Source organism: Hypomesus nipponensis, chromosome 7 (assembly GCF_054491055.1).
Source record: "Hypomesus nipponensis isolate SF chromosome 7, ASM5449105v1, whole genome shotgun sequence".
Classification (NCBI taxonomy): domain Eukaryota; kingdom Metazoa; phylum Chordata; class Actinopteri; order Osmeriformes; family Osmeridae; genus Hypomesus; species Hypomesus nipponensis.
Window position 1 is genome coordinate 13,292,116 of NC_140367.1, and position 7,146 is coordinate 13,299,261.

General features: G+C 41.4%; 1 long non-coding RNA gene across 1 annotated transcript; it reads right to left on the bottom strand.

The window, feature by feature from the left end:
• Positions 1 to 2,939: 2,939 nt before the first annotated feature.
• On the bottom strand, positions 2,940 to 4,901 carry LOC146276874 (uncharacterized). Its single transcript, XR_014762533.1, has 2 exons — positions 3,442 to 4,901; positions 2,940 to 3,050 (listed from the first exon to the last, which is right to left on the bottom strand). It is a non-coding gene; the product is annotated as an uncharacterized LOC146276874 (long non-coding RNA).
• Between the last annotated feature and the right edge of the window lie 2,245 nt (positions 4,902 to 7,146).

Consider the following 7,146-nt stretch of genomic DNA (forward strand, 5'->3'; position numbering starts at 1 on the left):
AAAGCTCTAGCTTTTTTCCTGCGTTTCACTGGCAGTGAGTTTTCACAATGTTGTAGTTCACTCCATTTTACACCAAAAACGTCAGAGAGGACTGCGTTATGTAGATACGAGTCAGTTGAAGATAGCCAGAATATCGGATTTCTTCATGCGAGCCTGTTTCATTCGTAATTTGCCTGAAAAAGCGACTTCCGTTGGCCAGCTCCATTGAAAACCATTCAAAAAAGTTGACAACAGTGGGGCTTTTTGGAACTACAGCGAGCTACATGAACCACGTGATCACGTGTCGGCGAGATCAAAGCGTGTCGCAACTCTCTTTTTCTATGGCTCTGTACTGAACTACTCAAACTAGTGCACAACATTAACGTCATCGTTCTCAGCCACTCCCTCTGTTCGTTAATTGGACCTACAAAAAGTTTGTTTCTGGAAACCGTTTCTGGGTGATTTTGATTTGTCCCGTCCGAGACAGCTCCTGTCCCGTTTTCCAATAACGGCGTCGCCGGCCCGTATTCATATTCAGTGAACTGCGAAGAGGTGCGCGTGTCAGAAGGGAGCGTGAGTGCATGGAAATATTAACGCGAAGGTCCTTGCATCACCAGTGCAGACGACCATCAGAAGCTGAAAGCACTCATGGCCTCGGCGATTTACCTGACTGAATTTGGTGAATGATGGTTTCAATCATTTTTATATTTTCTGGTATATCTAAGTTAAGTTACCCAGGAGATCTGTTGACATAGACTTAACTAACGTTAGCTCCAGCTTAATGAATTGAGTCATTGAACACAGGAGGAGAGAACGCAACGTTAGCCAGCTAGCTAAAGATCCGGTGGAAAATTCCAAATGAACTTATGCAGCCCTAAGTGCCGCTTACACACCACAGTGACATTGACAGATCGAAAGCAAATTTGAAACAATCTAAAGATGGAAAACCAGGCTAAGAAACGTAAACGTAATTACTTTCACTAGACAACGTTTTACCAATTGGACAAACGGCTATGTTTGTTTGTTTCAAGCCCAAAAAACAATTTTTCACTGAAATCAGCCCAAAAAAATGCTCGTATTAACTAAGCATGGAGGACCAAAAATAAATACATGTATAAATAAATGTATCTATACATTAAAAATTTAAATATATGAAAGTAAATGTATGAAACATATTAATTACGTATTTCTGTATTTACATGGCCATTTATTTATGTATTTATTTATTTTGTATTTATTTATTTCTGTGTACATTTATTTCTGTATTTCCTTGTCCTTAAGCTAATGAGGACGGTAAGCTGTCAATGTATGTCACGGTGTCACCTTAACCCCATTGGTTGATTGGTATCAGAGTGCGAAGATGGACTTTTCATGCCTGGGGTTGCTATGACTACCTCAGTAAACAAAGGCTGCACACACGCAACACTGACAGCCAGAGATTTACAGTTTTGGCTAGTTTACCTTGCTAAAAAAAGTGCTTGTCAATATGTTTTACTTTTTCGCCTTGAGGCTCTGGATACCAATTTGTACCATTTAGCTGCAGGCAGAGTTATAAAGAGAAAGAGTTGCGTCAATTGATTGGCTTTACGTTCATGGTACTGTACTGTAGGCTAGTTAGAACTAGAGCTAGCTAGCATCAGTTTCAAACACAGCAGCATCGTCGTTGAGGAACAGTTGTACTGTTTTGAATGATGGAGCTGTGCCAAGGTAAGAATGTGTAAGTTCTTGGGCCATTTTCTGGCATTTAGTACATTTAACATTTCAGTATCTTAAAGTGCCGAGATTTTTTGATGCTGGCTAGAAATGTAGAAGCCAGAACGTAGCAAAAACAATGTGCTACGAAGTGAGTGATGACCTGTTATGTTACTGTAGTAATGTTAGTAATGTTACTGGTAAGTGTAGCTAGCTATTTTGTGAACTACTTACTTTTATTGAGAAACTTATGCCTACAAACAAGTTTGTGTGAGAGAAAAGCTGTATTTAATTATTAATCCATAACTGTGGTCGCTAATTTGCACCAAAGTCTGGGGTACAGTAAGAAATTGGATGATATTATACAGTATCAAGGAACCATCAAAGAACAGAGTACAACATGGTTAATCTATTCATAAAGTGAATGTTTACTAAGCAAACTATGAGTTAGAGACCATTGTAACATTCAGTCCATCATGTGATTATCATTACAGCTTACTGTCTGTTTATGTATGTGTGTGTGTCTATGGCCCTTGCAGTCTGGCTTTGATACTAAGGTTGATGTGAGCTGAAAAGGTGGCCCAGTGCCTTGGAGGTGGATGTCAGACCACTGGACGAAGGAGTGCAGGATGGGAGACCACTAGTTGAAGGAGTGCTAGATGGGAGACCACTGGATGAGAGAGAGAGCTGAAAGGGGGACCACTGGATGAGGAAAAAAGTGATGGTGTGGGCTGTCTTATATTTAAACCACAGTATTTTTGTCATTACTATGCTTTTAATTGTGGTCGTTATAGAGTTATATTGAGTTTGCTCCTGTTGACTTTAGCAAACCACCTCTTTCTCCTCTCACTATCAGCTGGGAAGCTGTTGCCTACATCACAACTCCCTATTTGGAGCCTGCAATACATTCCCATGCATCACACCCAACCATTATGAAATCCAAGATGCTAGGTGCAAGACCAAGACAGCGCAGTGTAGACAAGTGTTACCTTTATTGTGTCACCCTTTACACTCTTTTCATAAGAGACTAAAATAACGTGTACATATTTGAATAGTCATGTTGACTATGATGTAGTTGTACTGTAGCCTTTCACAACCAAGTCCTTGAGGTTTAATCATTGTGCACTACACAAGCGTAAAATGTTATTAAACTGTTTCCTATTTCTATCATGACATGGTCATAATCACCTTGTGTGCTGTCAGTTATTGATAATTCAATAAAAAGGAATAAATAGGGCAAGATTAAATAAAGATGCAGAACAAACTACTTGTTTGTAAGTTACATTTAATGACGACACATGAAGGGTATGAAGAGATTCTTAAATTGGAGTACAGCTCTGGTTGCGTCTATATGGCGGTTGATTTGCCTGATGGACTTGCTGTTGATAATGACAAATGCAGAACACACCATTACAAATGCACTCCATAGAGTCTATGGAGGGGTTGGGGTGCCCAACCTTTTTTGAACCAAGATCTACTTTTAAAGTTGATAGTGTATCAAGATCTACCAAGCCATAACGAAAGCCGTAGCGTAGCCACAATTTGTTTGACACTGTTTTCTGACACAAAGTTTTAACAATAATACTACATTTACTGAAGTAATACATTTACAATAATACAATAATAATACATTTACTGAAGTAAATGTGAATGTGCGTGGTGCAAAGAATAACCACAAGTAGGCCTAGGACTGGACCGTAACAACACAACATACAAACAACCCAAATAATACAATGCCTAATTCAAGTTGGAAAAGTGGTATTTCGCTACCTTAGTGGGATTTCTGGCACTGAGAGGAGGAAGCTAGTCTCTCATAGTCCGGACAGTAGGAGCTGAGTGCCAGCCGTAAGCAAACTGCAAGGTGGTCATCAGTCATGGTGGATCTGTGTTTTGACTTGATGATTTTCATATGTGAAAAGGCAGACTCACACAAATACGTTGATCCAAAAAGTGCAGTCAAATTCTGTGCAGTTTTTCTTAGGTTGGGGTACTTCTCTTTCTGCATTAGATTCCAGAATTGGACATTCATGTCAGGTGTTGCTCTGGATTTGAGCTCAATGTCATTTTTCAGTGTGAGGATCTCATTCTCAATAGCACAGCTATCCAGGTTGAATAGTGAAGCCACATCACACAATCCACATTTATATTTTCCCCAAATGGAAAACTGAGATAACTGACAACACGCTCAATGGATGCAAAGTCATCAAAGCGCCTGTCAAATTCTGACAAGATGCTCTGCACTTGATCATCATAACGTACACTATCAAGTTCTTTGCCCTGACGCTTAAGTTCTGTGTCCATGTGTGGAAAGTTCCGCAGATCACACTGTTGCAGCCGACTTGATACCAGGTGTAACTTGCTTTTAAACGTGTTTACGGAACTGATCGTGTTTGTGATGTGTTTCTCCTTACCCTGCAGCTCTAGATTCAAGTTACTGAGATTCCCGGTCAGATCGGTAAGAAAGGCTAAATCCAAGAGCCACTGACTGTCTTCTAACTGTGCATATTCAGCATGGTTTGAACGTTTCAGAAATTATTTAATTTCGGGCAACAATTCAGAAAACCGTTCCAGAAAATTACCTCTGCTGAGCCACCTTACGTCTGTGTGCAGCAGCAGGTCTGTGTGTTCTGCACCTGTCTCCTCAAGCTGCGCACGGAATAATCGCCTCTGCAGACACCTGGCCCGAACAGAACGAGAAGGGTCCAAATGCAGTGCTCCCTCCTCAGGCCCCTCCAAACCGGAACTCTCTCCTCAGGCCCCTGAAGCCGGAACTCTCTCCTCAGGCCCCTTTTTTCATGTGTATCCGAGGTATTAGTGCCACCGCTGGTCGGAGGATACTGTAGGCTATTTATATTAATAGGCTAACTTACATTGAACTTCGGTTTTAGCATAAGTCAATAGTGTTTAACAAAGCGGAAATTAGCATTGCGGCTAGCGTTAGGTACAGAGTTCTAAATTAACACCCTCCAAATGCGGGCTAAATTTCATTTTCATAATAAAAACTCGCTAGCCAGTTTGGCCGGTGATAGCCTAAATGAGGCATTTCATCAACGATACATAAGGCTATGTTCTCGGCATGGTTATTGTTAATTTATCCCCCTGCAGTAGCCTAAGTTTCCCATGAACACCGTAATCCTACGTTATTGGAATATGGAATATATGTTTAGTGCTATTACACATCTTTATGATTGAAGTGGTAATTGATGAAGCAACATTTAACATAAATACAAGGATGGATATTGATTTCAGATTAAGAGAGTAGTGTTGTTTGTATTATCAACGTTAAAAAATGAATTATTTCAGAGCCGGCTCTTGTTGCCGTGGAAACAATAAACAATAACACGAGCCAGCTGTTGCTGCTGCAAATGACCAACGGAAAAAATGTGATATTCTATAATGACCACTAGATGACGCTAAACTGCCAAACCTATTTTCTATGCTTGCCAGGGTTAGAACAGTGATCATGTTTGTAATGTTAGCAATACGTAACGCTAGCCGCAATGCTAATTTCCGCTTTGTTAAACATTATTGACTTATGCTAAAACCGAAGTTCAATGTAAGGTAGCCTATTAATATAAATAGCCTACAGTATAAGGTAGCCTATTAATATAAATAGCCTACAGTATCCTCCGACCAGCGGTGGCGCTAATACCTCGGATACACATGAAAAAAGGGGCCTGAGGAGAGAGTTCCGGCTCTAGGGGCCTGAGGAGAGAGTTCCGGTTTAGAGGGGCCTGAGGAGGGAGCACTGCATTTGGACCCTATTGAACAGAACACACAATCTTCTTAGCCACATCCATCACGTCTTTCATGTTTACAATCTTTCCGCACAACCCTTGCTGGTGAATGATGCAATTATAAGTCAGGAAATCCGGGAAGGATTCACACTGTTTGCACAATCCAATGAACCCAGCAGTGCGTCCAACCATCGCTGGAGCCCCATCGGTTGTAATGGAGACGAGTTTGAAGAGGGGCAACTGGCTCTTATTAACGAATTCCATAAAAACTTTTAAAAAAGAAACAAAAAATAATAAAAAAGAAAAATATCTGTGCCTCTCGTGTGCCCTTTCAAAGGCAAAATGGTCAGCAGCTCTTCTTTTACACTCAGGTCGTCAAAAACCATTCTAACAAACACATAGTTGAGCCACGTCCACAGCATCAGTGGATTCATCGAACTGGAGAGAGAAACCCTCACATGTGTCAAGATCATTCGTCAATTGCTGTTCAACATCCTCCGCCATTCCCTCGCATCGCCGTGTAACAGAATTTCGTGATAACTGCAAATCCTGAATAGCTGACACAATCTCCTTTTGATTTTTTAAATCGGCAAATAGCACATCTGCGGCTTCCATGAACGCTTCTTTCACAATCTCACCATCCTTGAAAGATTTCTTTCCTTTCGCAAGAATGCGACTGACACGATACAAAGCTGTGGTTGCAGCCTTACTTTTGGTGTTGGGCCTGGTAAAAACGGACTGTTGTGCTGCTAGCTGACTTTTCAATTCCTGGACTTCTCGGGCCCGCAGAGGTGATTTAGCTGGGAAGTTTGTGTCGTAGCTCTTGTGGACCGTCTTGATATGCCTCTCCAAATTCCTTTTATTTGGTAAAGTCACGTTTGCATTGCAGATAAGACAGATGGACTTTGCATTCGAATACACAAAAAAATAATCCTCCTCCCACTCTGAATGAAAATGATAAGTTTTAATTTTTTTAGCTTCTGCCATGGTAGTAGCGCCTATCCACTTGCTCTAGTTCAGCTTTCGCGCCCTTTCGAGTCTTTAGTTACAACCTAGTAACCATGCACAGATAAAGAACGCGAGATGGCGGCCGCATTTCTCGCGCCCAGCAGCCAATGCGGCGTCTTCTCTTTATTATGTCTATGGTTGGGCACCCCTGCAGTTGGACCGACACAATTTAGTAGACTATGACTAAATTGTGTCGGTCCAACTGCAGGGTATTACAGTATAACCATGCTAACCTGCTAGGGAAGTTTACCGGCTACCTGCCTAATGTTACAACATTGGATGAAAATTATTAGAGCTACGTCTTACTCATTTACACGAGTTCCTTAGTTTAACCCCTCTGACAGATCGTTGGTAGCTAAAGCTAAATTCATCTGAATTTGTGGTTGCCGTGTACGCGATAAGTAGGCCTAGGCTACACTTTAAAATATCCACATATCATCTGACCAGATATCAATAGTTTGATCAGCTGCTTTTAGTAGGCTAGCTCCAATACCCGTCTAGACATGTTTACTGTGACTTTACTGTGACAATCAAATCGGAGATTTCTCAAGGACAATCAGGCGAGAGACAAATTTAGCCGTTTAGCTCCATAGACTCCCATTCAACATGCACTCGTTGGCGATCACCCCCAGTGGAACTCTGGTGGAACTGCAGCCAAGTTCGGTACAATGGGGCTTAATAGGGAGTGGCAAGGCTCTCCTTCAACAGGCTCTGACGTAGAGCTCTCCGA